We start from the raw sequence: 16,160 nt of genomic DNA, 5'->3' as shown, positions 1-16,160 counted from the left end.
TCATACATACAGCTGGCAGTAAAGTTTCATTCAAGAAATTACTGGAATTAAAAAATGAAACAGAACAGTTTGAAGGCACCTGGAAGAAAAGCAAACAAACAAAACACACCCAAACAGCCAAACCAGATTTCTCATTATTAAATTACGTCAAATCATCAGCAAGACAGCAAACCATGTAGTCAAAGAGAACACAACAGATGTTATGTGCACTAACTAAATATTCTCACAAGTATGTAATATATGTCACTCACTTAAAGAAAGTCTGCTTATCTCAGGGTGAATGCAAAACTGATTGGAAAGCTATACTAAGTCCAAACAGAAAAGCAAATAATTTGGAACTTTTTTGATCCACTGCTGTTCAATATTTTACTTTCAATATATTATATATATTACATTTTTCATATGCAGTTTCAGCAGTTACCTATCAAGGTCATGAATAAATACTAAGACATCACCAATCTTGGACCAACTGTAAACACTCTGGATAAGCAGGTTAGAATATAAAATAAACAGACTGAAGTTATTATCTGAAACAACACGCCTCTCAATAGAGAGAAATGCAAGACACTCCAATAAGCAGGAATATCCAGCAATATAAACTGAGAATGAAGAACAAGTGATTATGTAGATATTAACCTGAAAAACATCTGGGGACCACGGTCATTCATTAGTTGAACCCAGCTCTCTAACATCCACTATTTGAGAACTAGTCATACATACAGATATATTTAATAGGATTATAGCAGACTCAAAGTTATTTTTCTGCTCTCTTCTACACTGGTAGGGTCTCAACTGGATGTTTCTGTCCACAGTTAAGGTGCTACAGTTCCAAAAATAAAAGTGCGCATGGATTAAAGATCTGTGAAATTTAATCTGAAGAAGAAACAAAAAAGAAAGCAGAGAAGACTGAAGTAGAAACAGAATAAACAGTACAGAAATGTCAAAGACCAGAAAGAAAGAAAACCTATTTTACATTATCTAGAGAGATATCTGGAAGATTCAGGTGGAATATAATGTAAAATATTCAGTAGATTACAGGCAGTGAAGCATGGGATGGTCTGCCAGAAACCCCAAGAAATTCAGCTAAAGCAAGCGCCAAGACCTACAGCTGAGATGGAATAATCCCACTCAACAGCCCAGGCCTCAACTGGAAAGGAAAGCAGCTCTACAGAAAAGGCCTGGGGGGTCCTGGTAGACAACACATTGAACCTTAGCCTGCAGTGCATCCTTATAGAAATGAATACTGGGCTGAATCTGTAAAAGCATAAGCAACAGATAGAGTGAAGGGATTGTACTCCATAATTCAGCGCTCGTGAGACTGCATCTGCAGCATTTTGTTCCGTTTGGGGCTTCCCAGTAGAGAAAAAGACAGACATATCAAAGCCAGTTTGGCAGAGGGCCACCACAACGATCAAGGGCTAGAGCACACAACGGATGGAGAGAGGTTGAGGGGGTGAGTTTGTTTAGTTTCTAATCTTTAAGAAAAAGATTAGGGGAGAATCAAAGCGCTGTTTTCAAGATTATGGAGAAGAGAGAGTCAGGCTCTTCTCTGAGGTTCACTGTGGAAAGACAAAATGCAACAGAGAACTTGCAGAAAGAGGAACTCCAATTATTCCAATTGAATAGAAGGGAGGCAAAAACTCGCAGGGGGTAAAACATCAGAGCATATTGCTCAGCGAAGACTTACCACACTGTGGGTTATTCAACATTCCGCTGAACATGGGCCCTGAGCAACCTGACCCAGCTTCGAAGGTGGCCGTGCCTTGAACAGCGGGCTGGACCAGGCGACCTCCAGAAGTTCCTTGCTACCTAAATTATTCTATTATTCTTTGTGATACAGTGTCTGTGAGGAATGACAAAGAGAGTGCCTTCGGCTAGGAGACCAACTGTACAATCTCCAGAGGTTCATTCCAGCTTTTTTTTCCTGCAATCCCAAAGACTGAAAGGCACTAATAAATCTTCAGACAGAATACGTGTTTTCTCCTCCTTGCATGAACAGTGCCTCATTTATTTTCTCTAACAGGTTATAACCATAAATAAATGTACAATATTACATGCTTCGAAATTTAATACAGATAAACTAAAAAATTAATTTTACATACCGAATTGCATGCAAAACAAAGCAGGGGGAAAAATTACAGTGGAGAAAGTTATCATAGTCAGCATATAAAATAACATTTTCAAGTACTTTCTTATCCCCTCTGCAATTCCCAGAGAGGCTCACAGGCACTTTGCTGACAGCCAAAGCTGGAACCTCCGCTGAGCACCAGGCTGACAGTGTGTAGTGACAGAGGAATATACAGTGCACAATCATTGCAAGTAACTTTAAAAGCCCTTTTTAAACTGTTCAAGGCCTTCGCAGCACAAAAGACAAAGGCAGATTGGTTATGTCACATAGGGAATTTACCTGTGGATCTTCCAAAAATATTCAAGGAGGGAACAAAAATCCTTCAGCTGATCACCTATAAGCTTTCTAAAATTAATTTCACCCTGGAAGTATGATCATACAGCTCTATTTTCTGTATCTCACAGGGTCTAGTGGCCACTGGTGATGTATACAGTCCCTGCAGGAGAACTAAACCTTAAGCTGATACCCTTCTAATAAAAGAACTAAAGATATTAAAGTCAGAAAAATTTGTAACATCCTCTCTCATACCTGGATATCACTTTAAATGTTCAGAGGCAAAATAAAAACGCTTCTTTAAACTTGAGACAAACACTGATTCCCTTTAAGATGCAGATATTGTGCTTTGTCCTTGCTATAAATCTGTTAATATGTCATCAAAAAAATTGAAAAGATCTTGCAACTGCTTACATTAATCCATTAGTAGCAGGAGAGGCTGCAGTAATACCGATTACTTAATGTGACTGATTTTGTCAGCTTAAAAGAATAAATATTGCTTGCACAACCAAGATCCATAGTTTTTGTCATATTTTGTGTAAGAAAAACCACATGACAACCAGGTGAAATATTGGCCAGCAGACTTTTTTTCCCATAACTTTAAAAAAAGGGGGTATTCCCTTTTGTCCAACTACACCTGTAAAAGTATTTCAACATTAAGTTCAATTTATACTAAATATTCCAGCACAGTTCCCAAACTCTGTGAAAAAAACTCTTTAGATGTACCTTATAGTCAGGCAAAAAAAAAAACAAAACCCAAGAAAAAACCCAAACCAAAAACAAAAGAAAAAAACCCACAGATGCACCTCATAGTCAGGAAAAAAACAAAACACAACAACAACAAAACAAAAAAAAAAAGGAAAAACCTAGCTTATTTTCATATATGCAAAACACAATAGAATGCTCACGCTGAGAAGCCTGAAAAATATATCAGCCTGCCTATAAACATATATGTATCTCTTTTTACAGTAATTATGATTATTTTTAGTGATTCATCTATGTAAAATATGCATATATACATATTACCTGCAGAGAATAAAGGCAGAAATTAGTATGGTCCTTAAACTTGGAAGTCTGTATACATAACTCAAATGAAACTAACAATTCTGCTACAATTAAGCAAATATATATGCCTATATACTTGATAACCTATGTACGTATATCTACAGACACGCACACAGAGACCTTTGATTGAAATATGAAATCTCTATTTTAAAAGCTTAAGATTTGTAAGATTTTTATAGTTGCATACTTATCTGAGATTAACTTTTCTTACTTCCACCACGGTAAAAATTAGCCTTTGTAAAACATGTTGTTACCTAGGAAACCAGAACAAATGCATGTGCAATATGAATAAAAATTCAAAAGCCTTGGATGAAATTATATATACTAAAAATGAGTCATTTTTCTCTCACTTCCCTACGTCTGAGCCAAAGATTTCATCTTTACTATAAACAATAGATTCAAGACCTCATTAATAATTTTAATGGTAAAAAAAAAAAAAGTCTTAACCCTCCTAAATAATAGGGGGAAAAGTATTTTATTATTGAATATTTATTATACCTTTTACAGCAATCATTACCAAAGTTTTACTCTTCCAAACCATCTGGCATCCTGTTACAAAAATTTTAAACGACCAGTACAAGGGATCAACATGACCCTCAGAAGTTCACAGGAAGCAAAATAAATTCCCAACATGACAAATTGAGAGAAATACCAAGATGTTTGGCAGGGGATCTCTCTAGCGTGAATGGTTACCTACAAGAAAAGGAATTTTTTACAAGGGAAACCTACTATTTGCAGGTGTAAAGTTCCAGAGGTGTTTTTCTTTGCTATAGATCTTCGGTGAGAAGCAGAAATTGTCACAACATTTTTGTGCGCTATCTGAACATGACATTTAGTTACTGACAGAACAACACATACAGTCACGCAGCAGTCTTTGTCAGTAATGATACTTCTCACATAAATGTTTGTTGCTGTTTTGTTTGGGGTTTTTAGATTTTAGACATTCATAAGCTGTTGTGCATCTAACAAAAAGAAAACCTCATTTTTAATGCTGTTCATTCTAATGAAATCAGTTTGCTTTCCAGAATATAGCAAATGAGTAATGCCAATGACTTCTTTAATTTTTAAAGTATATTCCTTAGCAAACAAGAAACTTGATAATTGCCACTGGAAAAATTAGTGTAACCTGATCCCATAAAACACAGTATTTAAGAGACGTGCAAGAGAGGATATTCTTATGCACTGACTTAGGAAAGGGATTAAGTTAATACCACTTCTCTTCCGAACACTGTGTTTAACACACTTCAATTATACATCTTTGTTAATTTATGAGTTCTCATGTCTGGCCTAAATTCATTACTAGACCTGGAGAGGTATGAAAACAGTAGTAGAATTACATTAATAGCTGTAAAACTTACGTGGATTACTTACACATAGAAAATTTCAAGAAACTGCCCAGACTACTCACTAGATATTCTAAGGGTAAAACCAGAAGTGTCAGACAGAGGTACTTTGTGGTGAGCTCTGCATTGCAGAGGTAGGAAACAGATCAGAGGGTTTGTTGTTCTCATTTCGCAAACATAAGAATCTTGATCCATCAGTTTTTATATTCTGTAGTGCTATTCTAATGACTTCAAACACTTGCAAGTTCAAAATCATTAAATAGTATATTTTAAACAACCCAGAAAGTATCGAGTTCTTTTGAATGAAAAATAATAAAAAGGCTCTGAATAACATCAAAACAAATGCTTACCCATTCAGTGTATTCAAAAGGCAAGAAAAACTTAAAAGCTAACTGAGAGGTAGAAAAATAAAGCATTGAAAGTTAACCCTACTAATTACAAACATACTCAAATATAAACAGTAACCACATGTGTTGGAAGACATGTTTTTGTCATGTTTAGAAACAATTATTTGAATTGTCATAGTCTCTGGTTGCCTTTCTAGTCACCATTCCAATAATTTTGTTTAACATTTCATACATGAAATCTGTGCTTTCTCATGTGCTGTTCATCCCACTTGTCTTTCGCTTGACTACAGATGACCTCTCGCAGTCTTGCCTTTCTTCTTTCTCCCTTTCAATTCTCCAGGCTCTCTCGGCCATCCTTATCTTTTCCTCATCCTTCAACAATCTTTCTTCCCTTCTAAACTCAGTTTTACTCTTGTAGTTGCCCATACTGTTTTCAGTGACTGTATAGCCCACTGCTCTTCTCTCCCACAGAGAAGTTAAACATGCCGGCAGAAACACAGCAGGAACTGAGAAGAGCTGCTGAACATCTCGTCTTGCCTCTGCGCAAGAAACAAGCTGAAGGCGCTTCCAGCCAAATGGCATTTCAGCCACCTCCTGCCCTTCCTCCCTGCTCATTTCACCCCCATCTCTCTCTCTGTTGTGCTGCTGCCTCCCTGTACTCTCCACCGCCTCCAATTTCTACTTTCTACCATGCCACACTTTTCCTCTAGCCCCGGTACTCAGATTTTGCATGTATACACACACGTCTATGTATTGACATAAATCTTTATCAAAAGATAAAGCTGCTGCCTTTCCTTATTACCTTAACTTTATGTCTGCATTTTTTTTCTCAAGAAGACTCATAGTAGATCATACTCAAAAAGCACAAACTACGCTTACATTCCTTATAAACTAGTCAAATGTACACAGCCAGACTCTAATTCCTGGGTAAATATTCCAGATATTGCAACAACTGTACTCATTAGAAGAGTACACTGCTTCTGAAATAGTAATTACAGTTGCTCTGAGCCCAAGACAACCACATTTCCAGCTCAAAGACTTCTGATTCCTTTAGTGCTGAGCCTGGCAAACTTTCAAAGCAGGGTGACAGGCAGCTGCACTTCTGTTTTTCAAGTTAAAAGTTAAGCATGCCAATAAAAACCCAGCAGGTACTGGGAAATGCTGCTGAGCATCCCATCTCGCCTTGGCATGAGACAGCAGCTCCTGACCTCCTGTTGAACTAGGCTCCCTGACTCCAGAGATGCTTCTGCCTCTGCCAAGGTCAGGGGGCAAGCAGCCCAGCTCTGCCCACACCGCCTCTGTGCTCTCCCTTTGCTGGGCTGGGAGAGCTGTCCAGGGCACCGCACTGTGAACCAGGTCAGGGATCAGATCCAGGTTAAAAATAAGCTTTCCTAGGAGAGTCTAGCACCCACGCTATCGGCAGCTGTCCCCTCCTCTCGTGTGCCTTATAGAAATTCTGAAATGGTGGCACAGCTGTAGCTTTAATGTGGCCATCTGCTACTTGAAAAGACATTCTCCATCATTAGACTGTACTTATCTTGGAAGGAATATTGAAACCTACAATATTAAATTAATTTTCCCTTATTTTTCCCCATTGCTACTGCAGCTGACGTACGTCATTCAACCTACTATTTGCAAAAAGGGCCTGAAATTCTCCATTTCCATATCCTCTTGAGCAGACTTTTTTCTTCCAAAAGCTCTACAAAGGCTGCCTGATGCAGATCTCTCAAATTGTTTTCACCTTCATCTTTGAAGCAGATTTGTTTTCCTTTCTTCCTCAGCTCTTGCTCTGTAAGAACAACTCCAGGTAAAACCAGGAGGGCGTTCACAGGAGTGAAGACAGCATCACCATGAGCAGACAGGGGTAAGCTGCTGCACCCATGCCGAGCTGTGCCACGGGTGGCAAGGCAGCACCTGCCCATGCCAGACAGAGGCCCAGGTAAGGACTGGGATCTTATCAGAAGATAAGCTGTTTAGCAGCCGTTGCTAAACCTGTCTGAGCTTCCTCAGTGAAGGATGTACTGTTCAATAATAATTTTCAGGCATCTGTCACTTTTGGACACATCTCAGAGAGATACAGCAGTGCTTAACTTTCCAACTTGATGCATTGCTGAGACAGGTACTTGGAATGTTTTTTTAATTATTTGGCTTTGACAAGGATCTGAGCGATGAACACCTAAAATGAATTTGAAAGCTGGAATCTCTGTCACTGAGCCTTTCTCTCTATTTCTTCCTGTTAACATTTTTGTCCTGCTTTTCACGTCTAATACACCCCAGGAGAATAGTTCTATCCCCTGCTATCTCAGGAAAAGGGTGATGATGCTCTGCTGAGCTGTTACTGTGCCTGTTAACCAGCTCCAGGACTTTTCAGAGGACGGAGGAGCATGGAGACACTGGCATGGTGGGAAGCTGAGGACTAGCATGCCTGTGATGACACTATCCACAGGAAACAGCGGCGTGCTGCTGGCACTGGGGGGGGGGGCGGGGAGGGGAACAGAAGATCTGCACTTCTATTTTGCACAGATTTTTCCTGTGCCTTTTAGCTACGCTGCTGATCACCCTCTCAGACGAGACCTCTTTGACGGTGCAGTGCATGAGGTGGAAGTGAACATAGGCGAAGGTCAGTGAAGGACCTTACCTCTTTCAACTTAAAACTTTCAGTCAAAAACCATATTCTGTGGGCAAAACTGTGTGACAAAAACAGTCTAAATAACTATCAACCAAGTAAATATATAATGAGATAGAGTATTTTTACTATTAGTAATTTGAATATTTTACACATCTCTACAGAAAAGATTCCAATTTAAAACAAAATAAATATCATAACATTTCAATGTGAGAGGTCCAAGTTTTGGAGTAAGATTCCTGGCTAAGTATTCCTGAGTCAGAGCGCTCCCTTCCAGGGAACGTAGGTCCTGTGAGCGCTTCTTCAAGTGACAACAATAATGATGAGAAACACTAACCCATTATTTGGTTTGGACTGGATAACAAAATGTTCCTCACTCACAAAAATGTTAAAGCAAGATGTGAATAAAACTAAAAATAGCATTTGAGCAGAGCAACAATATCAGAGAAACTGTAACATGAATTCATGAAGCAGCTTCAGTGTCTGCCTTGGAGACACTTGCTCACTTGCCAAGTCTGTCAGAAGAAATTAACTTGTCAGTGAAAAAAGGGTATAGTATATGAAAAATATTTGTTTGAAAGTTATACTGCTATTTTTTGTATTTCACAGACTATTTCAAGCTTTCAGGCACAATTTTCTGTTCTTCATCACATTAAATATAATTCTATCACATGGGCACACCCATCCTGCCCTTGATGCTTTACAACCACCCCCAAAAGATAAGAGATTAAAAAAAAAAAGGGGACAGTTTGCAACTTACTTGATGGCTAAGAACAGGCAAAGGATTATACTAAAAGCATCCTGAATTTTGGGACAGAAGTTTCAGGTTAAGGATCTGTTACGAATAAAACAGTCTGTCTGAAACAATAGCTGAAGATGTGATGACCTGAACAACAGAACCACTGTCCAGGTTTCAGAGCCAAGGGCCATCACAACCACCCCCCATCCAACAAGGCTACACACCACTCCAAGTATCAAGTCAAAAGATTTGATTATGAGAGATTCAGGGAATAATTTAAGAAAAAAAAATGTACAGATGCAAAATCATCTCCCAGGTTAAGTATTTGGAGATGGTTTGCACTAAATGAGTTGACTGATGGAGTTATTTGGAAAGCTTCTCAATCAGCATGTGAGTGGTGTCCTGTGTACCAAGACTGGATGGAAGAGAGTGACCACATGCTCTTCTAGATTCGGGTAACCACATAAAAAGAGCCAATTTTATCTCTTCTGGCCTCAAACATGAACACAGCGAGAAAGAAAAGGAAAAAAAGGAGCACATGGCTTACTGCACAAATGCCTTCAGCAAAAGCAGCTATTAAACTAACTTGCAAAAATATATTAAACTGTAATGGAGACAGAAGGTTCATCTTTAGAAGTTAAATAGTCATCTCACCAAGAATTAAGATGCAAATCTATCAGAACTTAGGTGAAATAGGCTTACATGCAACTTCCAGTGGGAAAGGCTCATCCAGGCTGGCCCCAGCCAAATCCCTGTACTCTAAAGCGCAGCACAAGGACCAACAAGAGACTTCTGCAATGGAACATGCAACCCAGGTCAGTTATCAACAGGTTGAAACATTTTCTGCTAGAGTTGAAGATATTTTTAAACAGAAATTTTACTCTTACTGGTTGACAAGATTGTCACAGACCTGTCCAGGAATGTTTTGATTGATATAACACACAAGTAGCTAGACTCCATTAAACACAGCACCTGCCAGCAGCAACCAAGTTTGAAAAACAAACATACTCATCTCCCCTGTCCACAACTTACACATGGGTTATGCCCATAAGCATCAGCATAACTGATCAAACAGAAATCATGAGGCAATGAAACTTCTGCTTTAGCTTTTGAACCTTCTTCTTCTGAGAGTATTAATTACAAAACCAAAGAAGGAAATCAGCTTTATAAATCTCATCAGAACTACTGAGGGAATAAAGCTAGGGCAACATGAGAACATTCACTCGCGTGGGTTCATACAGACCTCCTGCCCACAGGCAGTATGTCTTCTCATGCAAAGGTCTCGCAGCCGGTGAGCCCACCTAGGGCAGTGAAGGAGCCCACAGAGTCCTGCTCCAATGCCACCGCCTGCCAGCTACAAGGTGACCACATCTTCGTCACTTTGACAGGCGTCCCACGAGCAGACAGCTTAGTAGGTCTCAGGTCCCCCTTCTTCAAGGCTTGAAGGATTTCTGAGCTATAATATTCAATATTAAATTTAGACCTACCAAGTCAAATTCCTTCAATGCAGCCTTAAATGTAAGTATTTAATATCTGCTTAATGGTGGACCACACAATCTACTCATTCTCTGACAGCCAAGAGACTGCTCAGACCACACCTGCAATTCATCCCTCCTGGACAGAAAATTTGCTCTTAAGTCTTCTTGATGCAGAGAAACGATGGCTAAGACGCACTGGATACACTGGGGTTTTTTGAGAAAACTGCATCCCACTGGTGAAAGAGCTCTGTACCATTAGCTTTTGGTAAGCTGGGGAAAAATGTTGATACCAGAACAGTTTATTCACATCTATACTTATCCAGAAACCTTCCAGTTAATACTTTTGGGAGAGACACATGAACACCAAATCGGTAGGTGAATTGAGGTGAAAATTACTCTAGAGAAAGATACTTTGTGGCCGAGACACCCCCCAAGGTCCCAAATTCCAATGAAAACTTTTCAAATAAGTAACACTAAGTACCAGCAAGAAAAGAGGCAGCTCCTCATGAAAGCCAGGGAGAGCAGCAACGGAACCAAACCTCTGGGACCTACCACCTTCATATAATTAAAGCTGAAATCATTATGCAGCTTTGCTGGCAGGACTCTCTGTGGATCAGGAGCCGCCTTTTCCCCAAAGACAGTGAGAAGCCTGCCGAAGCGTCCTGGGACAATGCTTTCCCCTGTGCTATCCAGCTAATGGGGAGAAAAGTCTAACAGGAGACCTGCTTAACAACACTCAGATCTCCAGGATGGAGATCCAAGCCAGAGGATGTGACACAGAGGCAGCATGACATTAGGTTACCAGTTTGTCAAAACATTGATTTTAGGTGTATCTTCAGTCTCTGCACAACTCCTCAAACAGGTAACCCCTCAGAGATAGACCATGTGCCCCTGCTCCCTAAATCATCACTTTTCTTTAATGAGGGGACACAAAGACTACTTATATGAAAAGGCATGTTGGTTTCAGAAGTTGACAGATTACTGCTGCAGGTGGTAATGTTATGAATTTTTAAAGAAACCCAATTACATCACTGTCATTGCCCACCACATGGCATAAAGGTCATACGCACACAAACATACGCTTCCCTTTACAGGTTCAGCCCTCCTTTTTCACTTCTCCTCCCTTACACAGAACACAAGTGAGGAATCAAAGGGCTTTTTCTCTATCCCTGTGGCAATAATACCACAGCTGACTTCTTGCCCACCACCTTAAGCATCTATTTAAAGGTTAGCTACAATCAAAACAAGTACCCAGAGCAAAGCAAACAAGAAGACTTAAGAAACAGGTTTTATGCTTTATGAGCCATTATTATTTGAGCAAATGGCAACTGTCCAGTACTGAGATAAGGATTAGTGCAGAAATGACATCCCATCTTACAAAAGCAAACCATGAAAAGAAACTTACTCCAATCAAGAACCAAACCTCCATTAGCTAGGTATCACGCTAATCGGTAATGAAGTCTCTCTACAAATCTAACTCTCAGTGGCAGTATCTGTAGTCAGTTTGTTCTTTCAGCCAGCAGGAACTGATAAATATCAGTAAAATTATTAAGATCTGTTATTTCAGTGATGAGAAAGTAGGTTTGATTTTGTAGAGGACATGGGTGATAACGCACTCAAAGCAGCCTGGAAATGGGGCAGCTGTGCTGCCATCTCTACACATGGGGCGGTTGGAAGTGATGCTCAGGCCATTCTGAGAGGACAAACTTCACCTCGTACAGCAAAAGGAAATTCCATGTACCTTGTACGTGCCAGCGCACCCGTGCCAATGGTGCTGCCATCTGCACCCGAGATGCTAGTTCAATGGCTTCTGTTCTATTTGAATACCACTGTATTCAGTGTGAGCACAAGGAAACGTAACAGTTGCATAAAGGTTTATAAAACTAATTTATTTCTGAACAGGCTCTGATAATGAGCAGGGAGTCAAAGTTCTTAGCTTGCCTGCAAAGGTACTGAATGCCTTTATAGCCTGTCTGCTGAGCCTAAAGGAGGCAAGTAGAGACAAAAGAGTCTGCTTGCAGATCTGGTTTTGAAAAAAAGAGACCCCTCGTTAACCCAGCTAAGATGACAGACACGTGCCAAGATCCCAACTCACATTTGATTAAGCATCTGCTCTACCCCAATTCCAAATCCTCTTTTCCCTCGGCCCAGCACCTGGGACAGACAACAATCCCGTCCTTGGCAGCACACATTCCTATGTTACAAATCCATGAGCACAAGGAACAAAGAAGGTCAAAGGCTCATAGATCACAGCTCAGAGCATATGATGGACGCATACCATTGCAGACACATTGAGTCCTATGGTAATGATGGAATCAAATGGTGTAACTCCAAAAACGAGTGTTGTGCAGGAAATCAAAGTAAATTATCTTAAAGATTTTGCATAGACGAACAGCTGCTGTGAACTACCATTAACCACAGCAAAACTGAGATGCTTATTCTCAAAAGCTGCTTATTTCACATCCATTTACAATGAATGATTATTTCCATTCCAGGAAGAATTATATGATTTGAAATATTTTTTTTACAGCACACCTTTGATAAGAGCACTCATAAACCTTTAAGGAAAACTTGGGTCCACTAGGCTAAGCAAACTTTATAGCCTAGTCCTTAGGTCTGTAATGCATCAAAATGAAATGCTAAACAGCATGGCCTTCAGGGACTTAGATTTGGATCTTAGCATTCTTGCCCCAAGCTATCTATAGGTTCAGGCAACATTTGCTTTATATTGTATTCTCTTTTGGAGATACTTTTTCATACCCTCATTTTACTTTGCTTTCACCACTGACACAAGTACAAAGTCTGATTAATTATTATTTTAGGTGACAATGAACTTTCAAAATAGTACTTTAATCTGTCTTGGTCTTGAGATGAAAAGCACTGAGAGGATGTGACTTATTGTCTTAATATAACCTTTGCTCATGAGCTGCATTTTTTTCTTCTAATCTTAAGAATTTGTTTCTAAATTTAGAATCAACGTCTACTCCTGAAATAATGAGTAAAAATTCACCTGACAGCTACAGCTTACTACTAAGTATAAAAGATAAGTATAAAAGAATATCAAAGGCCTACTTATTAAAGAACAGGCTCTGGGGCTGGGAAGTTTTGCCCCCATTCTAAATAATTAACATATTATAAAATACATATGTTTAAGTCTTATTAAGCTTGAGTTTTGTCACATGTCTCCTTTCCTGCAAAATTACTACTATTTGGAATGATTTCACTCAAGGAGAAAAAAAAAATGAAAACGTTTTCCTGAAGAAACGAATCACCCAGAAACCCTTTTGAAAGAGAAGTAGATTTTGATAACCAGCATCTTTAACTGTCCCCTAGATGAACTACTTCTTCAACTACAATAATGCCTAAATGAAAATTCTACATTTGTAAAGCACAGATGGGTGGGGAACTAGGCACGGCACTTTGAAAAACATAAAAGCAATTAATTTTCTAACTACATTTCCAAAATAATCTTTTTATAATTTAGGGGCTGATTAGAATTAAACTCTCTTTTCTTTCCAGGAAGTGTGTTACCCGGACTATAAAATCATCTCCCCACTTCCCACATTCACCATACTGCAGGGGTGGTACAAAGTGGATCAAAAGGATTGCTGGCTGTTCCCAAGGTCTCAGAAGGTAAGTGGCTACACCAAGAAGAGGCAAGACCAAATTACTAGGAGAAGTAGTAGGATGCAGGAAACAAATCACAGAAAGGGGTGCCATTCCAGCTCAGGCTTAGCCTCACAACTATGGTGATTATCTTCACTTCAGACAGGACCAACTCAGATACAACCTGTATTTACTTCTTTTCAACCTCACAGTAAGCAGGGGTAGGGAAGAAAAAAGGACCATTCTAGCTATGAATTGTTCCAAGTCTTTGTTCTGAGGAATGTCAGTCTCCAGAGGCATTTCATATTAATGATTCCTATGACTGACACTTTCTTTTTCGTGAAAGAGAAGTAGTAAAATATGCAGGTTATGGGTTCAGGTGTAGAACTTTCCTGCTTTCCTAGTTTAGGGTACCTATTACTTATCAAGTTATCACCGCGACAAAACAAATGTTTCAAAGCATTCCTGATTTTTTTGATATTGTTTTAAGGTAAGGAGATGATTTGCTGAATACATAAAAAATAATCAGTTCAATTAATATAGTCCCATTAGGTCCTTAGATCTAGCCTATATGCAAGATACTCTTCAACGTACCGAGAAGTCTTTTGCCCTCTTTAATAAACCATGAATCATTCAAGGAGCTCCAACAACCAACAGGGCAATGGCTCTGCTTCAAAGGACCCAAGCACTGCAGCTCAGCCCAGGGAAAAGCCCTCAATGCAAAAGGATGGCAATGGAGACCCTCTGTTTGGCAAGACCCCACCATATTCACTCAGTGCTGGAGACGCAGTCAGATGGCAGCATCTGACCACAGCCTGGTACTCTGCATGCCTATGGCTTGATTGGGATCACAGACGAGCCCCAAACCAGCCCAAAGAGACGATATGTATTCGCAAGGCTTAACTGGAAACTTAACCAGCTGAACTGCAGTGGGGCTTAGCAGATGCCCCATTAAACATAAAGGCAGGGCAAGCCTTTGTCAGGCAGACACAATGAGTTCATCCAGGATCTGTTATACATAAAGTACATCATCTGCAGGCTGGTAAACAGGGAAACCGCATCTGTAGGCACCTGCCTTGGACAGAAGTTCATGCCCTGCTTGGCAAATCTTACCACCTAAATTATTTATTTAAAAGCTTCATTCCTATAGTTAATAACAGTAACAGATGGACAGGAGGGCTTTTTGAGCTTTTTTTTTTTTTTTTTTTTTTTTTGCTATGGGCCATATAGGGCGAAACACAGAAGTGCTTTTAGTCAAGAAAAGCAGGGCTACACACACTACACACTCAGAACTGCCAGCATAGTGACCCTTTTAAGATACTTCATACATTACCTCCTGGAAAAATGGTTTACCCCAGGGACATATACACATCTTTGAGAAGCTGTAGATTTCTGAACATCTGCAGGGACAGCTGGCATAATGGTTACAGCAGCTGTTGCACTTGAATTATGAAATTGTGCACTGCCCAAGGAAAGGATCAATGTCATGCAAATCTCACAAACCTGAATTCAAGTCACAAAGACAATGAAGGTGGGAGAGAACTGTTTTGATGTTGTGAGCCAGACTTGTTTGAATCACTCCATAATTTCAAATAATACATTACATACTATGTGTTACAATATATGCTGCTTCTCTAAGGCTTCCATCTGAACAGTCATTTTATTTCAAAATGTCTACTAAAATTTTATTAAAATCTTTGGGGGAGAAAAACAACATTCAGGAAGCAAGAAGGCTATGGAGTTTGTAAATCAAACCCCACTAAAACATTTCTTTTTTTTCACTCAGACCAATCAGGAGATGTCAGTCCTTCAGAATGTTTTTTCTGCTTAAGAAAATTAAGCCTTGGTTCACAGCTGATTAGTTATGTGACTGACCTGATTTATTATGTATCCTGCTACTTCAAAAGAGGAACAGCCCTGAACACAAAACGAAAAGTTACATCAGTATAAATGACCTGTCTCTATTAAATGTTTAACAGAAATAATTACATTTACTATTTTTTAACTTGCTATTCAATATTTACGGCTTGGCATGGAAAAAAAACCAACTCTACTTTTAATTAAATTCAGGTAATTAATTAAATGAGGTTGTCTGTTCACATGTTGCACACAGGAGCAGAGGGCTTGTAAGAAAGCCTTCTCCCCAAAACTCAACTTTGCTTTTGAGAGATTCCCCACAAATCAAGGGAGCCCTTGGGACCCACAAGAGGTCACAGCCACCTACTCAAAACCCTTCTAACACCCCATTAGCTGGGTCTAGCCCCTTTTACAGCACAGTTACACCAGACTTTTGAGGAATTGCAAAAATCACACCATTTAGTTCCTCGGAAAACATATTGGAAAGTTTAGAAGAAAACAGCCAAACAAGTGACAATTGACACACACCATGCCAGCACCCACCACCCCCGCATTTTTATTCTCTTTTCCCCATGTAATATCAAAGATCTCATGCAGTGCTAAGTCCTCCATGTCAGGAAGTTATCAGCTCCCCAGCTCAGGAAGTGCAGAACTTGCTGAGGGTAGGGTTTCTGAACACCAATTCATCAGTGGAAATG

The 16,160-nt window shown here is 39.6% G+C and overlaps 1 protein-coding gene across 1 annotated transcript in view; it reads right to left on the bottom strand.

The window, feature by feature from the left end:
* Positions 1 to 16,160, bottom strand: part of GRIP1 (glutamate receptor interacting protein 1) — a 328,959-nt gene that overhangs the window by 246,216 nt on the left and 66,583 nt on the right. The window lies entirely within an intron of this gene.

The sequence above is a fragment of the Falco biarmicus genome, chromosome 5, assembly GCF_023638135.1.
Source record: "Falco biarmicus isolate bFalBia1 chromosome 5, bFalBia1.pri, whole genome shotgun sequence".
NCBI classification, from domain to species: Eukaryota; Metazoa; Chordata; class Aves; order Falconiformes; family Falconidae; genus Falco; species Falco biarmicus.
The sequence above is the reverse complement of the archived record's forward strand: the minus strand, read 5'-3'. Positions and strand labels throughout refer to the sequence as shown.